Here is a 26326-nt window from a genome sequence, read left to right as displayed (position 1 = left end):
TAGAAAGACCTTGGAGAGGGGTTTTTGTACCAAAGACACAGTGAATGCTGGTCTGGCATCCACCAGTCAGTTTGAGTTAGATCCCTACAGAGGTGGTAACTGAGTCTGCCCTGGGAAATGTAATTCTACTTCCTCTTTGTTCACAGTACTTAGGTATTCTCAAAGATAATTAATCTCCTTGGCGGGGCGGGGGGCAGGGTGGAAATGTTGGGGGGAAGGAGGAGGAGTGTAGTGGAAAAAAACCCATGAACTTCAGTTAACTTTTCACAACTGTACCCCATGATATGACACTCACACCAGTTAGACCATTAACTTATTTTAATTCACGATGCTTTTTTTTTAAAGGTCCTCCTGCCTAGACAAGAGGTTCAAGATACACTCATTCTTAACAAAATTCTGAGATACAGCCAGGAAAGAGACATCTGAATTAGCTGCATGCTTGTACTTTACCACCACATGAATACTCTTTAATCCGTTACACTTAGCTTCTAAAATGAAAAGGTGTTCGCACTAAAGGTCACGCCAAATTATTCTTCTAACTTAGAAAATGGCTTCATAATAGGGAACAATTTTTAGTATTTACTTAATGTCAGACAATGTTACAAGCTAGAGTTTGACCAATGTTTTCTGTAAATGGCCAGATAATAAATATTTTCAGGTTTGCAGGCCACAGAGTCTCTGTCACAACCACTCAACTCTGCCTTTGTTGAGTGAAAGCATCTGTAACCAATACATAAGCAAATGAACACAGTTGTGTTATTTATGGACACTGAATATCATGTTCTTCATGTATCAAAAAATATATTTTGTTTTAATTTTTTCAATCTGTAACAAATGTGAAAACTATAGTTTGTGGGCCAAACACAGGAAGCAAGCTGAACTGGGTCCACAGACTAGTTTCTCAACCTTTTTGTAAATTCAGGTGTGCACACACCCACACACACATTCATGACACTTAATCCTCACAACAACCATGTAAAGTAGTACTATTATTATCCCTAATCAGAAGATGAGAAAATTGCTTAAGAGGTTAAGCAACTTTATCAGTCACACAGTAAATAAATGAAAAAGAATATTTGAACTCCCTTCAGAGCTATGTTTCTAAACACAGTGCTAGAGTCTTTCCTCCCTGGAATGTGCAGGCAGAACTTTATTCTTTCACTTGTGAAATGTACTAGAAATATGTTATGCTCACGCGGTCTTTTCTCACGGTTGACATCTGTGAGAAATCAGCACTGGGACTTAACTCCCCCTTTAAAGCTTGCCTGTACTTCGCCTTCATAACTGGTCAATAGGACCACCACGTGAAGCCCCCTGAAATATACTGGCACCCAAAAATATTTACTGACTTAAAAACTTAAGAGTGCATGAGAAACAATGTTGAGTAGAAATAAAGCGGATGAGAAGTTGGTGCCATGCCCTAGTTTATTAGGTCTACTCAAAACCAAATGAAACAAAGAATGCAGCCCTGTAAGAGCAAAAAGCAAACCCACCAATGTTCTTTCACTTTAATAACTGAGAGAATGTCAGAGAAGATTAAACTTCCTCCTTATGTAATCAATTACAGATTTGGATATTTGATTCAACTAATTGTCCATTTCAGAGTTGATCATCATTTTGGAAGATTACATCTATTTCTTACTGATATTATCAAACGTGAGAAGTACAAATGCATTAAGAAAATTAAATCCAGCAAAGTTATTCAGTTGAAATGATATTCAAGCAAGTCCCTTACTTTGCCACAAACTGCAAATTGCCTCGCTTATAGAACCAATTAGCTCTCATCTCGCTGGCTAGTACAAGAGCATACAGAATTAATTATATGAGTGGTGTCATTCACCGTGATCACCATGGCTTGAGAAGCTTGTTCTTGGTAACTTGCCCTTTGATGTTGCTGGTAAGACGAGGGCTACTGAGAATCAAAAAGGAGACAGTCCAATTATTGGGCACATCATCTGACAGTAACAGGAGAGGAAGTAAATAAAAATATGTGGGAAAACTTATTTTTGATAATAACTCAAAAATTTACTCCAACACCTTCCAGCCCGGTATGAGATTGGTTTAATTTTCGTGCTTTTATATAAGCCCCTTCCTCCTGTTCTGTGCTCAGTACAGATGGGGAACAGCTGGTCACCCCCTCATTATGACTTCCCTCAAATATATGATGACGGTAATTAAGTCACATTTCGACATTGCATTCTCGAGACTCAATAATTCAGATACTAAATTGTAACATAAAATTCTTATGAAATTACCTCATTTCTAATTTTAGCAAACTAAATCATTACCTACATTAAAGCCTGGATTCCCCTCTTAAAATAGAAAAGTGTGTTTAGTAGAAACTTTCTCTCACGTATATAGTAGCCCCAGATGTGACTTTGGAATCAGATATTCACTCACTCTTTCAGCAAATACTGTTGACATGACAAGTGTCTTTCGTGTAGCAGGCACTACACCACATGCTGGGAAAGTAACCGAGAAAACACGGAAATAGACTCTGCTGCCATGAAGCTTTCATTTTGGTGGAACAGAAAGAAAAGAGAAAGTAAATAATTAATTGCACATTGTGATAAATGCTACTAAGTAAATAATGGAGACACCAAGATAAAGAAAGAAGAGTGATTCAAGGGGAGAGCGGGTTCAAAATTCCAATTTTGCTACTGGCTTGGGTAAGTTACCTAATTTTTCTAAGCTTTTATTCCCTCATCTATAAAACTGATAAAATAGTATCAGCTACTCCATAGGGCTGTTTTGCAGATTAATTCAGGTAATAATTATAAAAGCAATTGAGGCCATGCCATAGACTTTGTAAAAACTCATTAAGAATAATGATGATTACAGGGTGCCTGGGTGGCTCAGTCAGTTAAGCTCCAGACTTGGTTTCAGCTCAAGTCATAATCTCAGGGTCATGAGATTGAGCCGGGAGGAGGGCTCTGTGCTCAGTAGGGAGTCTGCTTCCCTCTCTCTCTCTCTCGTTTAGCACTCCTGCCTTGTGCCCTCTCTCTCTCTCAAATAAATGAATTAAAAAAAAAAAAGAATAATGGCGATTATATTGGCTAACACTTTTTGTCCTTTTCAACATGGAGACAAAAGTCAGAACAACCATTCTGGCATCAAGAATATAATCTAGAGGGGTGCCTGGGTGGCTCAGTCAGTTGAGTGCCCGATTCTTGGTTTCAGCTCAGGTCCTGATCTCATGGCTCCTGAGATCCAGCCCCACATCAGGCTCCGTGCTCATCGGGAGTCAGCCTGAAGATTCTCTCCCTCTGCCCCTCACCCCACTCTCTCGCTTGCTCCCTCTCTCTAAAATCTTAAATATATATATATATATATAATCTAGAGGCTTATGCTGAAAAGGAAATACAAACCTTCATGTATTTAAAGCATTTACACATAAATTATCTCACTGATGGTTGTTACATATCACTTAAATTGGTGAATTATTTAAATAATCTGTATAAGGTGGTCAGTGTTATAAAAGTAATTTCCATTCACTTAATATATTATGCAAAGACATTGCTTAGACTCTACTGTGTGCTCTGGCCAGAGAGGCGTAATGTCCACACTGAAACGATTTGGCTTCTGTTGTGGATAAAATGACCAACAATGTGAAGCAAAGTAAAGAAAACAAATCTAAGACAAATCAAGAAACAGACTCTTAACTCTAGAGAACAAACTGATGGTTACCAGAGGGGAGGTGGCGGGGAGTGGGGGGAATGGGTGAAATGGGTGATGGGGGATTAAGGTGTGCACTTGTCATGAGAAGCACCGGCTGCTGTATGGAAGTGTTGAATCACTATATTGTACACCTGAAACTAATATTACACTGTGTGTTAACTAACTGGAATTTAAATTAAAAAAAATTAAAAAAAAAGAGAAAACAAGTCTGTATTTGAAATAAATCACCTCTCTTCTCTAAACTATAGTTTTCCTATTGGTAAAATGTGTAGCTTCATGTACCTGGCCTTTGAGAGAACCTCCTAAATTTGATATCTTCATTCTGTGACTCTAAGACAGCAATTTATAAAATGAATAGAATAATAGAGACACAGATCTTCCCTAGGAGAAGGTTACAGTCACTGTCAGTATTAAAAGCTCAACTAGACCCCAGGCTTCTAGATGACCAGCTCACATTTACTTGTTCCTCTTTTCCTCCTAAACCAGCACCTCAAAGCCAATGCTCGTTTCTAGCTGACAATGATCACATTTGCAAAATAAGTTCCAACCTTCACTGAGTGTATGACTTTGGGAAGAGGTCTCTAAGACCCAGTTTCCTCATACATAAAGAAGAGTTAATAAAATACTTACATCAAAGCGCTACTGTATGAAGAGAAATGAGCAATAAAAATGCTAGGATATTACTTTTCACTGATAATTTCTCAATAAGTGTTAGCCAATTATTATTCAGTGGCATATCCATACATATTCTTCAAATATAAAATGTGAATAGTAGTACCCCATGGCATAGATTTTGTACAATTAAAAGTTGCTTTCTATGCTGAGAGAGGAAATCCAAAATCAATAATCACAAGAATAGACAGGCAATATCCACAGGAATAGTTACATCAGAGTTTCCCAAATCATGTTTATGAAGCACTAGCCTTAAACCCTGTGGGAAGCAAAATCAAGCCTTCCCTCTACCTTTGGATTTACAATACACCACGGCACACTAAATTCACTGACCGATGGAATCCCAGTACCAAGCAAAAGTTGCCGAGATAGAAATATTTCAACAAGCTAGAGTGATAGAGTCCCCACTATTCATCGCTCTGTGGGGAAGACAGCAACGATAGCATAAGCATTCCCAGGCAGAATTCTTCACATTTTCACAGTGAGATCATAAAGGCATTAAGGTACATTAAATATGTATCTTCACATGTTTAGATCCATTACAGTTTATCGTCTTAAAATGAAATCTGAAAATTGCCTACTCCCCAAGTATAAATTAATAAGACGCGTGATGGGATTCCGGAATATCAGCAGTATTAGCTCAGTGATTCAATTGGCCAGGTCTTGTGGGTGTTCTCTTTTCTACGGTTGCTTTTAAAACGAATGCAAAGCAAAGCAACAAGCCTAATCATCATCAGAAAATACAATATTACCCTCATGGATATCTTCAAGTTAGAAGTTTATTCCCCGGCAATTGTTAAAGCTAGAGTAGAGGATGTTGCATAGGGAGGGCCAGTGGAAGTATAATTAAAATTACTAGTTCAGAGACGAAAAGCCACACATTATCAACTCTTCAGTAAGTAGTGAAGACAGCCTGAGGGCAAAATCCAGGGTCGCTTTCCTTCTCAAGAAAGATATTTCTAAGGGAGCATAAACGGTGGGGGGTGGATAGTGACCTACACAGCAGAGTCAGAAAAGAAAATATAAAGCCAGTGCTGTAAAATAAGAAAATAGAAAGTAGAAAGTCATGGGGAACAATCGAGGAAACAAAACATATTATAATCCTTGCATTATTAGCTTGAATTTCCTTATGAAACATTTCCGGTTGCACGACTTCCTGGTGGTACGATGAGTTGCCCTAAAGGAACTTGCAAGCATAGTCAGTACAGATGGCTAGGACAGAGAGCGCGCGGAACATCCAATGCAGTCTAAGTTCTCCCTGTGCTTCGGGAAACTTGCTGAATCATAGGCATTCATCTTCCTCTCCACTCTCTTGTCCCCCTTGGCGATCCAGAATTAATCAATATTTAGTCATCAGTGTTGCTTTATAAATTCAGATCAGACTGGAAGTGATATATAAAAGATATATCGTATAGAAAAGGAATGGAATATCCAGCAAAAGGAGGAAATTCTTTTTTTTTTTTTTTTTGACCTCCCACTTTGGTAATTGTCAAAAGATATAATTAAGCTGATTCAGTTTGCAAAGAATTTAGATGTAGAAAATAAACATTAAAAACTAATCTAGGACTTTCAATTTAGGCAATTAACATATTAGATATGCTGAGAAACTACCCCACTCTATGATAGCTAAAGGTGCTGAATAATATACTTCTAAAACTCCTTTGGCTAAATAAAGGGAAACCCTCAAAATCCAAAAATAAAACAGGAGTTGGAACCCAGAGGGGTAAGGCAAGGTTTTAATAACCATATCAGGAACACAGACATAAGGCCCCAAATCCACATAGCATGGACAGAAGATCATAAATCTCCCACATTGTGCTGAATCTTCATAGTGCCAGACTTTCTGTGAAACTGTAAACTAGGAGAAAAAAATATCATCCCACAAGGGGAACTGGTAGGAAAATCATCTTAAGCCTAACTTTAAATAGAGGAGAAAACAAAATCTCCTATGATTATGCATAATCACTCACTGGCCATCATTTGCCTTCAGACACAAATTCAAGTCAAGAATTTAAGGGGTGCCTGGTTCAGTCAGTTAAGTGTCTGCCTTCAGCTCAGGTCATGATCTTAGGGTCCTGGGATCGAGCCCCCACATCGGGCTCCTTGCTCAGCGAGGAGTCTGCTTCTCCCTCTCCCTCTGCCCCCCACCCCAGCTCATGTTCTCTCTCTCTCTCAAATAAATAAAATCTTTAAGAAAAAAAAGAATTTCATTTTAATGATTAAGGTTGACAATGCTCTCAGGCATCTGGAAGTATTTACAAGGACTACAAGGAAGTATTTACTAGGACTCAGGAAGCACCTACAGGTAAAGTTCCAAGGAATAGAAGCTCCTAATTAATAATAATAAAACAAGGTGGTTACAAGGTCCAGAAATAAAACAATAGAATATATTTAAGAAGCAAAAACTGGAAACTGAAAATATGAGATAAGAAAAGAGACAACTTAAAATGATCCTTCAAGTTAAAACAAGAAAAAAAGATACATATATATGTACATATTCATACATATACATTATAGAGAGAGAGACAAAGACATTTAGACAGAAAATCTAAATGGCAGAAAAGACACATATAGGAAAAATCCATAACTGGAAGACAAAATTGTGGAAAATATGCAGAATAAAGCACAGAGCCAAAGAGATGGCACATACAAAAGAAAATCTGAGACAGGTAATGAGCAGTTCTAACAGAAATGTCTATTCCACATTCTAGAAGTTAAGACTAAAGGTAATGTGAGAAGCAATATTCGAAAAGACAATGGTTGAAAATTTCCCCAAACTGGCAAAAGACCCTCAGATATTAGAAGAATATTTCTCTTAGACTATAAATAAAAGAAAATCCACTCCTAGTTAGAGAAAAAAAAAAAAGACAGTTGATTCTTATTTTTAAAAGATTTTATTTTTAAGTAATCTCTACGCCCAACATGGGGCTTGACCTCATAAGCCCAAGATCCAGAGTTGCACGCTTTATGAACTGAGCCAGGTAGACGCCCCGAGACAGCTGATTTTTAAAAACAGCATTTGATTAAAAGCGACTTGCAGCAGCAACATATTTAAGCAATACCTTGTTTTATTGCACTTCATTTCACTGCACTTCTCAGATACTTTGATTTTCCCAAATTGGAGATTTGTGGCAACCCGCATCAAGCAAGTCTATTGGAGCCATTTTTCAAACGCTTTTTGCTCACTTCATGTCTCTGTGTCACATTTTGGTAATTCTCCAAATATATATCAAATATTTCCTTATTATCATATCTGTGATGGTGATCTGTCATCAGTGATCTTTGATGGGACTATCGTAATTGTTTGGGGGCACCACAAACGGCGCCCATATAAGATGGCCAACTTAATCGATAAACGTATGTGTTTATCCTACAACTTTGTATCCTTTGACCACTACCACCCCATTTTCCCCACCTTCCTGGCCCTAGTATATGTTTCTACTCTCTGCTTCTGTGTATTCGACTCTTTTAGATTCCACGTGTAAGTGAGATCATGCAGTGTTTTTCTGTGTCTGGCTTATTTCACTTAGCAGAATGTCCTCCATGTTGTTGCAAATGGCAGAATCTCCTTTTTTAAGGCTAAATAATATTCCTTGTGTGTGTGTGTGTGTGTGTGTGTGTGTGATGATTTCTTTATCCATTCATCCATATGACAATGTTCTTTACTTCTAGTAATGATTTTTATCTTAATTTTATTTTCTTTTATACAGCAAGCCAAGCATTTTTAATTAATATTTTTCTGTTATATTATTTTGCTATTTATTTTTTAAATGTTTTTCCCTCACTTATTTTTTTCTTTCAACCTTTATATTTTCTTATGATGATGATTTATATGTATAGATGTAGATACAAATAACTAGAGATTCAATGTATACTCTGATGACTATAGTTACTAATACTATATTGAATATTGGAAATATGTTAAGCGTAGAATTAGGTACTGTCATCACAAAAAAAGTGATAACTGTGAGGAGATGATACATTACTTAGTTTGACTATAATCACGTCACAATGTACATGTATATCGAACCACCATGTTGTACACCCTAAACGTATATGCTTTTCATTTAAAAAGGAACATTGTCATAATATAATTAAATTTGTCATTGTGCAACCTAATAAAATAGTTCATTTAAGTATTTTTTTAAATCACAAAAAAGGAAAATTTGAAAAATTAATATGATGATGAAAACAATACCCGTATCTCTTAATAGCTGGTAGCCTACCTGGACAATAAGCCTCCCGAGATGTAAATAATAAAAGCTCATGGAGTACGTATAATGAGCATATTTAGAATATTGTGGACAACAATTTCAACAACAGATATGGCCTACTCGTTTTAGAATGTTCATTGTCAAATATCTCACCAAATTTCAAAAGAGCAGTATCACGTAGACCTTTTCTTTATATGACAAAAGAAATAAATTAGAAGCCAAAAGCAAGAAGATAAGTAATATGTGTGCATACAGATATATATAAACATATATATTTTTATGTGTATGTACATATGCATGGGAAAATTTAAAACATTTGAGAATTTATAAACAAACTGCTAAATTGCAAGTAGGTATAATAAAAAGAATAAAACAATGATTAAAAATGAAAATATTTAAAAGTTGTGGGGATACACTTAAAATGGCAAAAAAAGGAACAACTACATGAGTTTAAGTACTTGTTAGACAATGAGAGACTGAAAATTAAGGTTCCAACTTGAGAATGTAGAAAAAAAGAAAACAGATTGAACCCAAATTAAAAAATAATTTAAAATAATATGAGCAGAAATTAATTGAGTATATATTAAAAGTTACAACAAAATAAAATCAGTTTATTTGGAGAAATAGACTTATCAAGTCTGATCAAGAAAAATGGGAGAAAGCACACATAAAAGACATTCAGAATGTCAAAATGAGTAATAAGCTGGTCTCCTAATGCAAGAGACTTAAAAGAATACTATAAATAACTGTATGCCAGCAAATTTGATGCAGTTAAGGTCCTCCTACTCCCCTGTTCAACTATGTAAACTTCAATGGTTCAATATCTTCTACGGAACACAATGAACTTAAATTGACAGAGTTGAAGAAGGAGCACGTTCCAGTCTGAATGAAAACAAAGTCAGAAGAGCCACTCCTATTCCTGAGGCTTCCCTCACTGCGTAGACTCTGCCCATAGTACCCTCTCCTACCATTTTCACCTACAGCTCCACAACTCTTCTTTAAGGCCCAGTGCCAAGTAAGCTGCCTAGAATCATGTCTTGGGAATTTAGAGATAGTGCTGATAATTTTCAACTGGACTGATGAAGGAAAGTTCACGTGGGAGATAGAATATATCCTACCTTCTACTTTAGTTCATTGTAGATTTACCTTCTCCCCACCAAAACTGGGAGATATTCAGAGTATAAAGACCATCTTATTCGTCGTTGAATTAACTGTACTATCTCACATAGTGTTTTAATCATCACAGTGATTATTTGATTTGTTGTTGAGAGTATTTGATTTTTTGATAAAAACTACATTGAAACGGCAATTAGCATTACTCAATTATCCCTTATATTTCAGGGCTGCTCCCTGAGCAGCAGAGTTAAATAAGGAGGGCATTATAACAATTGTGCTGTTTTGAAGGAAGGGGAGGATATGATTACACAGGACAGAGGTAGATCATTTCCTTAAAATCTGCTGTCACTTTGGGCTACCTCTGTCTTGCATGAGGACATGTGTAGCTGGTACTATGGGTGCCCTGCCTGTGTCTCCTCAGCACTTTTCATTCTTGTACACACTCACCTGTGAATCCATGACTCTCTTCATGAGGACTTTTGAGTCAGGGAAATTGCCTCATCCCATGGGTGCAGAGCAGCCAGAATCCCTTGGGGTAATATCCCTAGGGAGTAGCCCTCAAGCAATGACTGATAGAAGATACAGAACAAATAGCCTTTTTTTATATTTTTTTAATCGATCTTTTTCCTTCCATACCTCACTACTCTCTTCCCCTAACCTGCTGCTTTCCATCATGTCTGAGACAAATTCCTTGCACTCATCCCCAGGGTCTAATTGTAGGGCAAAACAATCTAAGACACTCCTTATTTCCATGTTTCTGTATAAAAATGCCTCTCTGACCCCAAGTGGAATTCCTATGTAAAAATCATATAATGGGAATTAGGAATCCACCAAAAAACAAATTTCATAAGCTCTAAGGGGGATTTACAGCCCATTCAGAAGTAAGTTGCATTCTCTATGGCACTTTTCCCTTGGCTTAGTCCACTGTGGTTATCGAGAATCTTGACTTATGGTTGTTAGGAAATAAATAATTCCCTGAAGAGTGTTGTAGACATATGAGTGTGGGTGTGTGTATGTTTACTTCTGAAGGTCTCTAACTGGAAACTATTTAAGTGATGCCCCGTTCAAAAATGGACACATTTATATGCAATGAACTTTAAAATGACGACAACGGATTCTCATAAAAATTTCCAATTCAGCTAAAGATAATGTCACTTTTGATACAGTATTATTCTTTGCTTTTTCATTTACTCCATATGCAGACCTTATTAGAGTTAAGAGCACAGTGTCTTGAGTCAGAAGGACCTGGATTTAAGACATGGTTATTTCCTAGCTGTGTGGCATTCTTCCAGTTGCTAACCCCTCTATGTATAGTCACTTTATGTGAGAAAAGGGGGAGATTATAAGAATGAAAGGAGATGATGTGCATAATGCACTTAGCATAGTACCTGCCTCACAGATCTCACTTAATGACTGATATCTCCTCCTATCTCTCCTGCCCATCCCTACACCTCCTTCTCCTCCCTCTTCTTTTTCTCCTCCTCTTCCTTTTTGTTCTCTCCCCTTTTCCTTCTGCCATTTCTTCTTTTTGTCCTCATTTAAATCTTTATTGTTATAATTATGTTATTATTTTATAATCTGAATCTTTATTATTGCTCCCTATGGCAAGTTTTGCTCCATAAGAAAGTGCTTTACAAAATGCTAATTGAGCTGAGTGATTCTAGAGATCTCTTTCTTTCCAAACTGTGAGCTCCTTGCCTGTCTCCTCATTGGCATAACCAAGTTCTTCTGGGCTATGAAGTACCACTGTAGTTCCGTTTGGTCTCTAGGGTCTTTTGTTTGGGAAAGGAAGAGAAAAAGTACCTATTGTACATAGAATATTATTGATAATGTCATTGCATTCTCACTGCTAGAGAGAGAGAGAGAGAGAGAGGTGATTATTTTATGATTTACTCAATGAAGTCTATAAAACTTCTAAAACTAGTAAGACTTTTGTTAATTCTGTGTTGTCATTTATTAGCTGTATAACATCACTTAGGTTACTTCACTCTCTGAGCCACAATTTCCTCATCTTAAAATATATATATCGAAATATTACTCAGCTGTAAAAAGAATGAAATCTTGCCATTTGCAATGATATGGATGGAGCTAGAGAGTATAATGCTAAGAGAAATAAGTCAGTCAGAGAAAGACAAATATCGTATGATTTCACTCATGTGGAATTTAGGGAAAAGACAAACAAGCAAAGGAAAAAAAAATAAGAGAGAGAAACAAGTAAGAAACAGACTCTTAACTCTAGGGAACAAACTGATGGTTACCAGAGGGGAGGTGGGTGGGGGATGGGTGAAATAGCTGATGGGGGATTAAGGAGTGCACTTGTCATAATGAGCATTGGGTGTTATATGGAAGTGTTGAATCACTATATTCTACATCTGAAACTAATATAATACTGTATGTTAACTACCGGAACTAAAATTAAAACTTAATAAATAAATAAACCAATAAATAAATAAGGATAACAAATAGGTATTACTCTAGAAAGCTATAAAAAAAAGATCAAGTGAAAAGTGTTTCAGACGGTGCCCAGCACATAGTGGCACTCAATAAATGGTAGTTATTATTGTATTAAAATGTCCACTTATAACAAGGTAAGTTCAAATTAGGTTCAAATTAGAAACAAGGGTTAATGGAATATATTATGGAAGACTTTCCAAATAAAATGATTAAAATTAAAAAGTGGCTGCTTTCAGAAGCAAACCATCAGCTCTCCAGTTTGGCCCCTGTAGAAAGGCTCAATCCTTTAAGATCTTAGATAAATGACATTTCACATTTTATTTCACATGCACGATAGAATTTAGTGTGCTATTTTGGGCTCCGTGGTTCTCTTCTCCCAATCACCCTCCTTATCAAGCCCCTGCACAGGTTGTGAAGCTTCTCGATGCCTAAATCTTCTCTCAATCCATTCGCAGCCATCCCCACCTCCTAGAAAATATATTCCTGCTTATGTATTGGACAGTAGAGCCAATAGTATTCTTTGTGCAACACATTTTTCATTTATGTTTTTCAAAAAACATCTAACTTAGTTTCTTATGAAGATTGTTAGAAAATTTCAACCTCCTAGTAACTAAGGAAATTCAGAAAAAGAATGAAAATCCTATGAGTATAAACCCTAAAGAAGGTATTTGGAGGTGGCCTTTTTTTCACACCATCAGCAAGTCTTGTCATCTCTGTTGTTACTCTGAAGAGACTTCTCTCCATCTCCATACTACCTCTCCAATTTAGTCTCTCACAAGACCACCACAATAGTCCCTATTTCCAATCTTGTTCATTGCAGAGGCCTATCATTAAAGGGCACATCGGATTCTTTTACCACCCTGTATAAAATTCCCCAGGAACTTTAGAAAAAATGAACCTCACTTGTCTGCGCTCACTACCTACTCACTGCCCATCACAGTGGCATTGCTGTTCCTTGAACTTGCCAAGGTCATTCTTGTTTTAGGGCCTTTGCACCAGCTGTTTGCTCTAGAGTACTCTTCCCTCTGTCTACACCAGCACATAATTGGCTCTTTCTAATCCTGCAAGTCCCAGCAAAACCATGACCTTCTCAAGAGAACATCCTTGACCACCATATCAGCATAGCCCTCCCCCATTCTTGTCATTTTCCATCACACCGTGATCTTCATCCATTTGACAAACATTTACCCAGGATCTACCTCATGTTAACAAAACAGACAAAATCACTGCCTTCCTGGAAAGGACATTTTAGTGAAATACTTAGAATTATTTGAAATAGACTTGGACATTTAGTTAATTGTCTCCTTCCCCCAGATTGAAGAGACTTGAGACGAAGAGTTTTATAGATTGTGTTCATCCTTTTTAGTTCTAAGCAAGCACTATGGATAAAAGTAGACAGCCAATAAATAGAATTTAATTAGTGAATTATGTCACATCTTTGGCATTCTAACTCAGCCCCATTTTGATTACAATATGAGTCTATATAGGAAAGTTCAAAAGAAAATAAAATAATTATAGAACAAAAATTAATAAGCATCTCTGTAAATCACTGGCATTCTCTATTAATATAATCACATATAAAAGCATTTTTAAAGGATATTTGAATGTAGTTTCTAAAGAAAATTTATTCTATCAATTAAGGACACTTGAAAGCAAAAGCTAATAGGATGTTGTGAAGTCTGGGATTGTGAAGGCCACTTAAAGAAAATATTTTTTTATGGGCTTATAACTCTTCAGAGCCAGTTCTGGCTGCAGCAGCTCTCAGAAGCACTTACTCTTTCCCATAAGTCAGAGAGTGATGCTTCTTTGTCAAGGAGAGTACCAAAAGGGCACTTTTGTCCCCCCCCTGAATTTGATGGGAAGTTAACACAGATTGATGACAGGTCAACTGAAAATGCTTGTCTCTTTTATTTTCAATTTTGCTGGGTGGAAGTTGACCATATTTTGTCTGTTTGACTCATGTTCCAAGCCTTTTTGAGTATCTGACACTATCCTTGAAACAATTAATGGCCAAAAACTAAAACAATTTTGCCATTTTTCAGGACTTTATAATGTAAATATTTCATCAGTATCAGTGCTAAAGCCATTGCCACAAATCAGTTTGGTATACCTAGCAAAAATCAATTATGTCAGGGAATAATTATATAGTTATAATTTATGGCTGGTCCTGGAATTTTTGTTCACATACGTACCATCACATTTCAAATATTTATACCAAAGAATATATATACCTCTTGTCATAATCACAAAGGTATGCCATCTACAACTGAGAAAAGAACTATGAAATTTATACGGAACTCTTCCTTAGTATTTTTATTTGTCATTGGCTTGGGTGCTATCTTCTTTGAAAAAAATTATAGACATGGTACTTATTTTTCCTTAAGGAGGGATTTGCAAATAAATGAAGCAAAGTTAAAAGAAACATCTAGTCACTATTGTTTCTTTTTCTGTCTTAAATTTTAGAGGGGCGCCTGGGTGGCACAGTGGTTAAGCGTCTGCCTTCGGCTCAGGGCGTGATCCCGGCGTTATGGGATCGAGCCCCACATCAGGCTCCTCCGCTATGAGCCTGCTTCTTCCTCTCCCACTCCCCCTGCTTGTGTTCCCTCTCTCGCTGGCTGTCTCTATCTCTGTCAAATAAATAAATAAAATCTTTAAAAAATTTTTTAGAAAACTGTAATCTAGACAAAATGCTGAGATCTTACTTCATATTCAGTATTTACCTAAAATTCTAGAATTTTTCTATCATCAAAACTCTTACTATTACTTTGTGTCTTATAAATGACATTCCAACAGATTTATGAGGGACAGATTGAACTCTAACTATGGAACATATCTGAGGTTGAAATCGTGTGTACCTGCATGTACACTCCCCCTCTAGCTGCTAAGTCAAGAGCCCTGGCTGCTGATCCCTTCTTGAATGCAAACTTCTGCGTAAGTCTGACCAGGTCTCAACCACTTCTGTAACTTTCTCATCAGTACACTAAAGGAAACACACTTCAGATACAATCTCCAAATTATACCAGTGATTCTCACTTCCATCATACTTCATGATGTTTGAGTAGAGAAAATTTCTGAAATACTTAGACATAATATATTCGGCTATCCAGTCCTGGTCAGAAGGCAAGGAAAAACAGGCACTTTTGTGCACCTGCTACAATCTTCAAGGAAAGCCAATTCACAACACGTAGAAACACACTAGCCTCTATACCCCTTGAAATGGCATTACAGATGACCCTGGACTCCTCGGGTTCTATTTTGATGTAAAAGTTTATTACCACGTTGTTAATGTGAACAATAACTGAAAACACATTTTTTAAACTGCCAGTAGAAAACTCATCCTAATACAAATTACCAACTCAAACTACCAAGATCCTACTCGAAAATATCAAGACAATTGAGAAGGAAATTTAATCAACCAAATCTACAGTCGATGTGGAAAACTGGATACCCAAGGATAGCTAGAAAGATTCTGAGAAAGGGGAGTAATGGAGGAGGACTTGCCCTATTAGATACCAAAATATATTAGAAAGATACGGGCATGAAAACATGTTGACTTTGGCATACCCACAAGAAAAGATAGGAGATTCTGCAAATAAACTTGAAACCCCATGGGATGTGTCATATGATAAAGGTGCATTCAGACAATGGGGTATAGATGAATATTTCAATAAATGAAATGGAGAAAACTGGATAACAATTTAGGGCTGATATTCTGTATTTCTATCTCTTGTACCCCAAAATAAATTTCAGATAAAGTTAAATAAAATATTATTACTGGAAGAAAACATGCCACTGAAAATAATTCTTCAGCGGGAAAGGCATTCAAGACTGCAAAGAAAAATACTGATGACTATCTTTTAAAAATGTAAAATAAGTAAATAAATTAGAAATGAGCAAGTTCTTTCTAGTATATATAATACTTCTAACTGTGATTTCCATAAAACATGAATAAGTAGGAAACATCAAAAAAAGAAAAAGAAAGAATATACATCAGAACATTCTGGACAATAGGAGTGAAAACCTCACTGGAATGAAATGATTAAACACATATAAAGGAAATCTAAATTTTTCCCCGTGAAGCTTGCTTTATAGATTTGACTTTGAAAACCATGTAAGTGGTTAAAAAATTGTAAAACAAAGTTAATCCAAAAGAAAATAAAAGCAAGTTTTAAAAACAAAAGCAAAATTAAACAAATGTTTTTGTGTGTTGATTTGGTATTTACACCATCCAGAAAGGAATTACTGCATTCTTAAAAAAGATTCTACCTCCAACAGAGGTAGAATTGGGATTCAAACCCAGTATGACAGCTCTAAGCCTTTTGCTTCCACCACCAATGTTGTCTGTACAGATCTCGAGAACCCACAGGTCATCCTCTATACACAGGAGCCTGGAGTCTACCATTCGCAGAAAGCCACCAACCCGTTCACCATCTGTTTCACTGATATTCTTTATTCTTTCTCATTCTTGCTTCACAGGACCAAACATGCAGCAGCATAAGCTACAGTTGGGATTCCCGTGTGGCCACAGGCATCTGAGAAATTGTGTAGCATAATCCAGACACCAATGAGGACAGACTTAATACATGTTTTACACAGACCCTCTGTAAATCACCATGCCAAACCCTCTAGAGGATAGGATAATATAAATAATTCAATCACTCCTGGGCTCACTTTCTACCTATATACAGTGGAGATAAAAATAATTTGGACTAGGTTCAAATTCTGATGATCTCATGTACCAGCTGTGTGTCATTAGGTAAATTACTTCCCTCTCTGAACCTCACTCCTGCCTCTCACTATTCTGAACAGTGAGAGAATATATGCCACAAATGCCTGTGCAAAACAACATGCCAAGCATTGTGTGAGGTCAGTGATTATTTTTCACCAAATGTATTTTTATTTGATTTGGTTTTGTTTTGTTTACTTTTATGCTTATCTGTTTTAGGTTATACAAAATTTTGTTAAAGGTGAACAATGTGATGATTTAATATACATATACATTATGAAATGATTATAATAATGGAGGTAATTGTTTATATAGTTATTTTTTGTGTATGTGGTGTGAACGCTTAGAATCTATTCTCTTAGCAAATATAAACAATACAGTATTATTAACTTTAATCACCATCTTGTACATTAGATCTCCAGAACTTATTCATCTTCTAACTGGAAGTTTGTATCTTTGACCAACACCTCCCTGCAGCCCCTGGCAACCACCATTCTGCTCTCTGGCTTTAGGACTTCAACTTTTTAGATTTCACATATATGAGATACCGTACAATATCTGTCTTGCTGTGTCTGGTTTATTTCATTCAGCATAATGTCCTCCAGGTTCATACATAGCGATATTGCCAACTCCAAATGAATTTTAGGACTGTTTTTTCTATAGCTATGAAAACTGCCATTAGCATTTTGATAGAGATTATGTTGAATCTATTCATAATTTTGAGTAGTGTAGACATTTTAACAATATTAACTCTTCCAATCCATAAGCATGGACTATCTTTCCATTTATTTTTATCTCCTTCAAACTCTGTCATCAGTATCTTATAGTTTTAGTGTGAAGACTACAAAGGGAACTAAGATGGTAGCATAGTTTGAGGACTCTAGGCTCCTCTCGTCCCTAGAGCACAGCTGTTCATTCTGAATACCCAAGAAATCAAGCTGGGGACTGAAAGAATAAACTCCACAACTAGGAGGACAGAAGAGGGCAGATGAGGAAGGTAGGAAGCACAGAAACTTGGTTTGGGGGAGAAACGGATCACAGGGGCTATAAAGGGGAGGGAGCCATGGTCTCCAAGAAAGGAGAAAAAGAGACAGACAGACAGACAGACAGACAGAGAAGAGCACACTGAGGAACACATAAGAACATTTTCCCAAAGCTATTTGCTGGGAAGATGAGAGGGGCTGATTTTTGTGAGTTTTTGCAACCAGCTGGGCTCCAAGACTAGAGTTTTAGAGGTCAGTGGTCTTGGCTGGGAGACAGCCCGGAGGGTACAGCTCTACTCCTTGAGAGAAGGCAGGCCAGCAACTCCAGGACAGACAGCATGATCTGAGGAACACCTCGGGCACACACTGGGGAAATTGTCTGCTGTTCGTGGAGGTCATCTGTGAGAGGTGGGGTTCACAGAGTCACCTCTCTGGGGACAAAAGAGCTGGCAGGCACTATTTTCCTCACCCACCCCTCAGCACAGACACAGAGCTGACTGCCAAGGTCAGCTTGGTCCTGACTGGCTGCTTAACCTGCTTTCTCCAACCCCCACATTCCTGCACTCTGGTGCCACTGCCCTTCTCAGTTGGGACTGCATCAGTCCCCGCACACTGACACACTCCCCCAGAAGCCCAGTGCAGGATCCTGCCACACCATGTCCCTAAAGTTTGGAGTTTTAAGTCATCAGGCTTGGCTGGGATAGAGCCCTGTGTACACTGAGCTGCTCCTGGAGAGAAGACAGGCAAAAAACTAGAAGCAGAGAGCATGAAAACAGCGATCTGGAAAACTCCTGGGATGCATGGGGAGAGATTATTCACTCCTCTGGGAGAGCTCCCTGAGAGCAAGCAACAAGCACAGAGACCCCTATCAGGGGACGAAAGAGCCGCTGGCACCATTTCCCTCCCCCACCCTCAGCATAAGCACAGACCCAGCTTCAGTAAACAGCACAGAGCCAACACTGGCTGCCTAACCTGCTTGCCCCAAGTCCCACTCCACCCTGCACTCTGCCGGCAGTGCCCTTCTTGGTCAAGTATGCCTCAGTCCCAGTGCACTGGGCCACTTCCCTAGAAGGCCGGCAGAAACCCCCGCACGCCTACCAACCATAGAGTTCTCCAAGGTTTCAGTTCTAGTGGAAGTAGCATCTGGTCTCATTTACCAAGGAAACCAGAGCACATCTAATTAAAACATGCCACGTTCTGACCAAGGTCCAAACACTACCCACTGCAGGCAAGGAGAGCCTCTACGGACGACTGGCCTGAAGGATGGAGCCGCCAAAACGCAGGCGGCACAGCTCACGCAGCACACGCCGCAGACACCCACAGCCCAAGGCCCTGGAAGCTGTATGAACTCTTCGTCACCAAGCCATTATTCTCAGGATTAGGAAACATAACAGGCTTTTCTAACACACAGAAGGAGACAGACTTAGACAAAATGCCCAGACAGAGAAATTCATCCCGAATGAAACAACAAGATAACGTCACAGCCAGAGATCTAATCGAAACAGATGTAAGTAACATGCCTGATGGAGAATTTAAAGCAAGAATCATAAGGGTACTCGTAGGGCTTGAGAAGAGAATGGAAGACTTCGGGGTAGATCTTACCACAGAGTCAAGAATTAAAAAATAATCCATTGGAGAAAGATAAATACCATACGATTTCACTCATATGTGGAATTTAAGTAACAAAACAGAGGAACATAGGGGAAGGGAAGGAAAAATAAAAGAAGATAAAAACAGAGAGGGAGGCAAACCATAGAAACTCTTAACTCTAGGGAACAAACTGAGGGTTGCTGGAGGAGGTGTGCAAGGGGATGGGGTCACTGGGTGATGGGCATTAAGAAGGGCACTTGATGTAATGAGCACTGGGTGTTCTGTGCAACTGATGAAACACCAAATTCTACCCCTGAAACTAACGATGCACTATATGTTAACTAAATTGAATTTAAATTTTAAAAAATCAGTCAGAAATGAAAAATGCAATAATTATGATTTGAAATAGACTAAATGCAATAAACACATGGATGGAACAAGCAAAGGAATGAGTAACTGGTATAGAAGATAAAATAGTGGGAAATAATGAAGCTGACCAAAGGAGAAAAAGAAAAATTTGGAGCACAATAATAGACTTAGGGAACTCAGCGACTCCATCCAATGTAATGACATTTGTATCATAGGAGTCCCAGAAAGAAGACAAAGAAAAGGGGGTAGAAAATTTGAGGAAATAATAGCAGAAAACTTCCTTAATCTGGGGAAGGAAACAGACATCTAGATCCAGGAGGCACAGAAAACTCCCATCAAAATCAACAAAAGCAGGCCAACACCAAGATATATTGTAATTAAAGTTGCAAAATATAGTGATAAAGAAAAAATCCTAAAAGCAGTAAAACAGAAACAAGCCCCTAACTTACAAGGGAAGACCCATAAGGCTAGCTGCAAATCTCTCAACAGAAATTTGGCAAGCCAGAAGAGAATGGCATGATACTCTATATAGAAAACTCAATACACAAGAAACAGGTAAACAAATCATAAAATGGGCAGAAGATATGAACACTTTTCCAATGCAGACATACAAATGGCTAACAGACACATGAAAAAAAATGTTCAAAATCATTAGCCATCAGGGAAATTCAAATCAAAACCACACTAAGATACCACCTTACGCCAGTTAGAATGGCAAAAATTGACAAGGCAAGAAACAACAATTGTTGGAGAGGATGTGGAGAAAGGGGATCCTTCCTACATTGTTGGTGGGAATGCAAGTTGGTACAGCCACTCTGGAAAACAGTGTGGAGGTCCCTTAAAAAGTTAAAAATTGAGCTACCCTATGATCCAGCCATTGCAATACTGCGTATTTACCCCAAAGATACAGACGTAGTGAAGAGAAGGGTCATATGCACTCCAGTGTTCATAGCAGCATTGTCCACAATAGCTAAATTGTGGAAGGAGCTGAGATGCCCTTCAACAGATGACTGGATTAAGAAGATGTGGTCCGTATATACAATGGAATATTACTCAGCTATCAAAAAGAACGATTTCTCAACATTTGCTGCAACATGGATGGCACTGGAGGAGATAATGCTAAGTGAAATAAGTCAAGCAGAGAAAGACAACTATCATATGATTTCTCTCATCTATGGAACATAAGAACTAGGAAGATCGGTAGGAGAAGAAAGGGATAAAGAAAGGGGGGGTAATCAGAAGGGGGAATGAAGCATGAGAGACTATGGACTCTGAGAAACAAACTGAGGGCTTCAGAGGGGAGGGGGTGGGGGAATGGGATAGGCTGGTGATGGGTAGTAAGGAGGGCTCATATTGCATGGTGCACTGGGTGTTATACGCAACTAATGAATCATCGAACTTTACATCAAAAACCAGGGATGTACTGTATGGTGACTAACATAATATAATAAAAAGTATTATTATAAAAAAAATAATAAATCTTTTTTAAAATTTAAATTAAAAAAAGAAAACCCAAAAGACTCCACCAAAAAAATTGATAGAACTGATACACAAATTCAGTAAAGTCACAGGATACAAAATCAACATAAAGAAATCGGTTGCATTTCTATACACCAATAATGAAGCTGCAGAAAAACAAATCAAGGAATCCATCCCATTTACAATTGCACCAAAAACAAGATACCTAGGAATAAACCTAACCAAAGAGGTAAAAGATCTGTACTCCAAAAACTATAAAATACTGATGAAAGAAATTAACGATTACACAAAGAAATGGAAAGCATTCCATGCTCATGGATTGGAAGAACAAATATTGTTAAAATGTCTATATTACCTAAAGTAATCTATACATTTAATGCAATCCCTATCAAAATACCAAGAGCATTTTTCACAGAGCTAGAACAAACAATCCTCAAATTTGGATGGAACCACAAAAGGCCCTGGATAGCCAAAGCAACCTTGAAAAAGAAAAGCAAAGCTGGAGGCATCATCACAATTCTGGACTTCAAGTTATACCACAAAGCTATAGTGATCAAGACAGTACGGCACTACCCTACGATACGGCAATTGCACTACCTGGTATTTACCCAAAGGATACCAAAATACTAATTCAAACGTATACATGCACCCCAGTGTTTACAGCAACGTTATCAGCGATAGCCAAATTATGGAAGCAGCCCAAGTGTCCACAGATAGATGAATGGATAAAGAAGATATGGGGTGTGTGTGTGTATATATATATGCAATAAGATATCAGTCAAAAAGGAATGAAATCTTGCTATTTGCAGCAACATGGATGGAACTAGACAGTATAATGCTAAGCAAAATCAGTCGGTCAGAGAAAGACAAATACTATATGATTTCACTCATATGTGGAATTTAAGAAGCAAAACAAATGAACATGGGGGGAAAAAGAGAGGCAAACAAAGAAACAGATTCTTAACTATAGGAGCAAACTGACAGTTACCAGAGGGGAGGTGGGTGGGGGATGTTTTAAATAGGTGATGGGAATTAAGGAGGGCACTTGTTGGGATGAGCACTGGGCGTTGTATCCAAGTGATAAACCACTAAATGCTACACCTGAAACTAATATTACAATGCATGTTAACTAATTGGAATTTAAATAAAAACTTGGAAAGAAGAAAAAAGATTCTATGAAGATTTGTGGCTAAAATTTAGCAGCTTAAGAGATGGGGTTATAGATTAAAATACCATAAATAGGTACTTTAATAAAAGAAACAGAAAAAGAAAGGAATTCCATGCTAATACAGATCACACTGAATAAAACTGTCCCTCAAGCATAAGTATAGCAATCGAGTTTGCAGATGATTCATTGAGTGCCCTGTGGAAGAGCACCTGGGCTATATTCTGATTTTTTTCTGAAGTTTTGCTTCCAGGCAAGTGCCATATGGATTGTGTATTAGATAAGGTTCTGTCTGGAACACATCCCGATGTCATTGCCCAGAGAATTTATAGTCTTTATTGCAGCATTCTATAGATAGAATTGTTTATATAACAGAACGATTTTTAAACCTTTGCATTTCTGAATAAAAAATATGTAATGAGAAAAAAAAAGACTATAAAGGCTATAACCTTTCACCTCCTTAGTTTAAATTATTCCTAAGTATTTTGTTGTTTTTTATGCTATTGTAAACTGGACTGCTTTCTTAATTTCTTTCCAATAGTTAATTGTTGGTGTATAGAAACAGAACTGATTCTGCATATTGATTTTGTATCCTGAAACTTAAGCTATCAGCTCTAACAGTTTTTTGGGGCGTGTTTTTATACTTTTCTATATATAAGATCATATCATCTTGTAAACAGAGACGATTTAATTTCTTCCTTTCTCATTTCAATGCTTCTTCTTCTTGCCTAATTGCTCTGCCCAGGAATTCCAGGACCATGTTAACTGAGCACGCCTGCCTTATTCCTGACTTCAGAGGAAAAGCTTTTAGCTTTTCATCACCAAGTATGATGTTAGCTGTGGGCTTGTCATGTATGGCCTTTATTATGTTGAGGTGCACTCCTTCTATACCTAATTTTTTAAGTTTTTTTTATTCATGAAAGGATGTTGAATTTTGTCAACTGCTTTTTCTACTTACATTGAGATGATTATATGGCTTTTTGCTTTATTCTATTAATGTGGTATATCGCATTTATTGATTTGCTTATGTTGAACCATCCTTGCATCCTGGGCATAAATCCCACTAGAACATGATGTATGTCCCTTTTATGTGCTGTTGAGTTTAGTTTGCTAGTATTTTGCTAAGAATTTTTGCATCTATGTGCATCAGAGATGCTGACCTGTAATTTCCTTTTTTTTTTTTTCTGGTATCCTTGTCTTGTTCTGGTAAAAAGGTAATGCTGGCCTTATACAATGAGTTTGAAAGTTTTTCCTCTTCATATTTTTGGAAGAGTTCGAGAAGTATTGACATTCTTCTTTTAACATTTGGTAAAATTACCAATAAATTTGTCTGTTTCTGGAATTTTCTGTGTTGGGAGGTTTTGTTTGTTTGTTATTACTGATTAAATCTCCTTACTAGTAATTTGGTCTGCTTAGATTTTCTATTTCTTCATGATTCAATCTTGTGGGTTGTATCTCTCTAGGAATATATCCATTTCTTATAGGTTATCCAAGTTGTTTGTTCATAATTGTTCACAGTAGTCTCTTATGAGCCTTTGCATTTCTGTGGTATCAGTAACATCTCTTCTTTCATTCATACTATTCTCAATTATTTGCATCCTCTATCTTATTTTCTTGTTTAGTCTAGCTAAAGGTTTATCAATTTTATTTTTTTTTTAACCCAATTCTTAGTATCACTGATCTTTTTTATACTTTTTTCTGGTCTCTGTTGCATTTATTTCTGTTCTAGTCTTTATTATTACCTTCCTTCTTCTAACTTTGGGCTTAGTTTCTTCTTTTTCTAGTTTCTTGGGGTTTGGCTTTAGATTGTTCTATTTGGGATCTTTCCTTTTTCTCACTATAGGCAATAATCACTATACATTTCTCTCTTAGAACTACTTTTCTGCATCTCTTAAGTTTTGGTATGTTTTGTTTCCGTTTTCATTTGTCTCAAGATACTTTTTAAATTTTCTTTCTGATTTCTTCCTTGACCTATTGGTGTTCAGAAGTGTGCTAATTTCTTCTTCTTTTTTTTAATATAAATAATGGAACAATAATTTGAATCCGGACAAACTCTAGCACTCTTCTTTTCTCCCTCCCCTCTTTCCTTTCCTCCCTCCCTCTTTTTCTCTTTTTCTCTCTCTCTTTCTCTCCCTCTCTCTCTCCCTCTCTCTTTCTTTTTTGGCTCCACACCCAACACGGGGCTTGAACTCATGACCCTGAGATCAAGAGTTGCGTGTTCTACCAACTGAGCCAACCAGGCACCCAGCAGTGCATTAATTTCTATGTATTTTTTTATTCTCCAATTTTTCTCCTGTTGTCAATTCCTAATTTAATACTATGGTGGTTGGAAAAGATACTCTATATGATTTCAATCTTCTTAAAATGTGGCCCAACATATGATCCATCCTGGAGAATGTTCCATGTGCATTTGAAAATTTTTCTTGTGCTACTGAATGGAATGTTCCATAAATGTCTGTTAGACCCATTTGGTCTATACTGTTGTTCAATCCCTCTATTTCCTCATTGATTTTCTGTCTGACTGATCTATCCATCACTGAAAGTGGGGTATGAAGTCCCCTGCTATTATTGTATTGTTGTTTAATTCTCCCTTCAGTTCCAGTAATGTTTATTTTAAATATTTGGGTGCTTCAGTCTTGCATGTATATATATTTACAATTGTTATTTCCTCTTGATGAATTGATCCCATCATCATTATATAGTGACCTTCTTTGTCTATTGTGACCAATTTCAACTGAAAGTCTCTTTCATCTGAATTAAGTATAGCCATTCTCACTCTCTTTTGGTTACCATTTTTACATGCAATATCTTTTCCATCCCTTTATTTTCAGACTACGTGGACCCTTAAAGCTGAATGAGTCTCTTATAGGCAACATATTTTTGGATCTTTTTTAAATCCATCTAGACACTCCTTATCTCTTGATCGAAGGATTCAATCCATTTACATTTAAAGTAATTATTGGTAGGTAAGAACTTACTGTTGCCTTTTTTTTTTTTTTTTCTATTCTGTAGTTCCTTCATTCCTTACTTTCTCTCTTGCTGTCTTCCTCTGGGATCTGATAACTCTTTGTGTTAGTATGCTTTAATTCCTTTATCTTCATCTTTTGTTTATCTACTATAGGTTTTTTCTTTGTGATTATGATGAAGCTTACATAAAACATGTTATAGTCATAACCGTCTATTTTAGGCTGATAACAACTTAAGCTTGATTGCATACAAAAACTCTACATTCTACTTCTCCCCTAACATTTTATGCTCTGTCACAGTTTACATCTTTTTATATTTTGTATCCGTTAAGAAATTACTACAGATAATAAATTATTGTAGTTATTATTTTTAATACTCCTGTCTTTTAACTTTTATACCAGAGACAAAAGTGATTTACACAACACCATTACATGATTAAAGTATTCTAAATTTGACTATATATTTACCTTTAACAGGGAATTCTATACTTTCATGTATTTTCATTTCATTACGGAACGTCCTTTCATTTCAATTTGAAGAGGTCCTTTTGGCATTTCTTGTAAGGCAGGTCTAGTGGTGATGAACTCCTTCACCTCTTGTTTGTCTGAGAATATCTTTATTATGCCTTTCTGAAGGACAGCTTCGTTGACTATTCTTGGTTGGTGGCATTATGTAATGAGTCATTTTCCCCTTACCATTTTCAATTCTTTCTCTGTCTTTGACTCTTAACGATTTGATTATGATGCATCTCAGGATAATCTTTGCATTATCCTACCTGAGGTACTTTGAGCTTCATGTACCTGGATGTCCATAGCTCTCAAGATTTAGAAAGCCTACAGCTATTTTATCTTTAAATAAGCGTTCCGCCCCCTTTCTCTTTCTTGTCTCCTCTGGGACCCCCATGATGTGTATA

General features: G+C 37.1%; 1 long non-coding RNA gene across 2 annotated transcripts in view; it reads left to right on the top strand.

Annotated features, from left to right (window-relative positions):
- Positions 1–338: 338 nt before the first annotated feature.
- The window catches only part of LOC130544098 (uncharacterized), a 54938-nt gene continuing 28950 nt past the window's right edge, over positions 339–26326 (top strand). For both annotated transcript variants that reach the window (XR_008960087.1, XR_008960086.1), the window contains exon 1: positions 339–2669. This is a non-coding gene — a long non-coding RNA (uncharacterized LOC130544098). The remainder of the gene's footprint in view (positions 2670–26326) is intronic.

Source organism: Ursus arctos, unplaced genomic scaffold, assembly GCF_023065955.2.
Source record: "Ursus arctos isolate Adak ecotype North America unplaced genomic scaffold, UrsArc2.0 scaffold_19, whole genome shotgun sequence".
Classification (NCBI taxonomy): Eukaryota; Metazoa; Chordata; class Mammalia; order Carnivora; family Ursidae; genus Ursus; species Ursus arctos.
The sequence above is the reverse complement of the archived record's forward strand: the minus strand, read 5'-3'. Positions and strand labels throughout refer to the sequence as shown.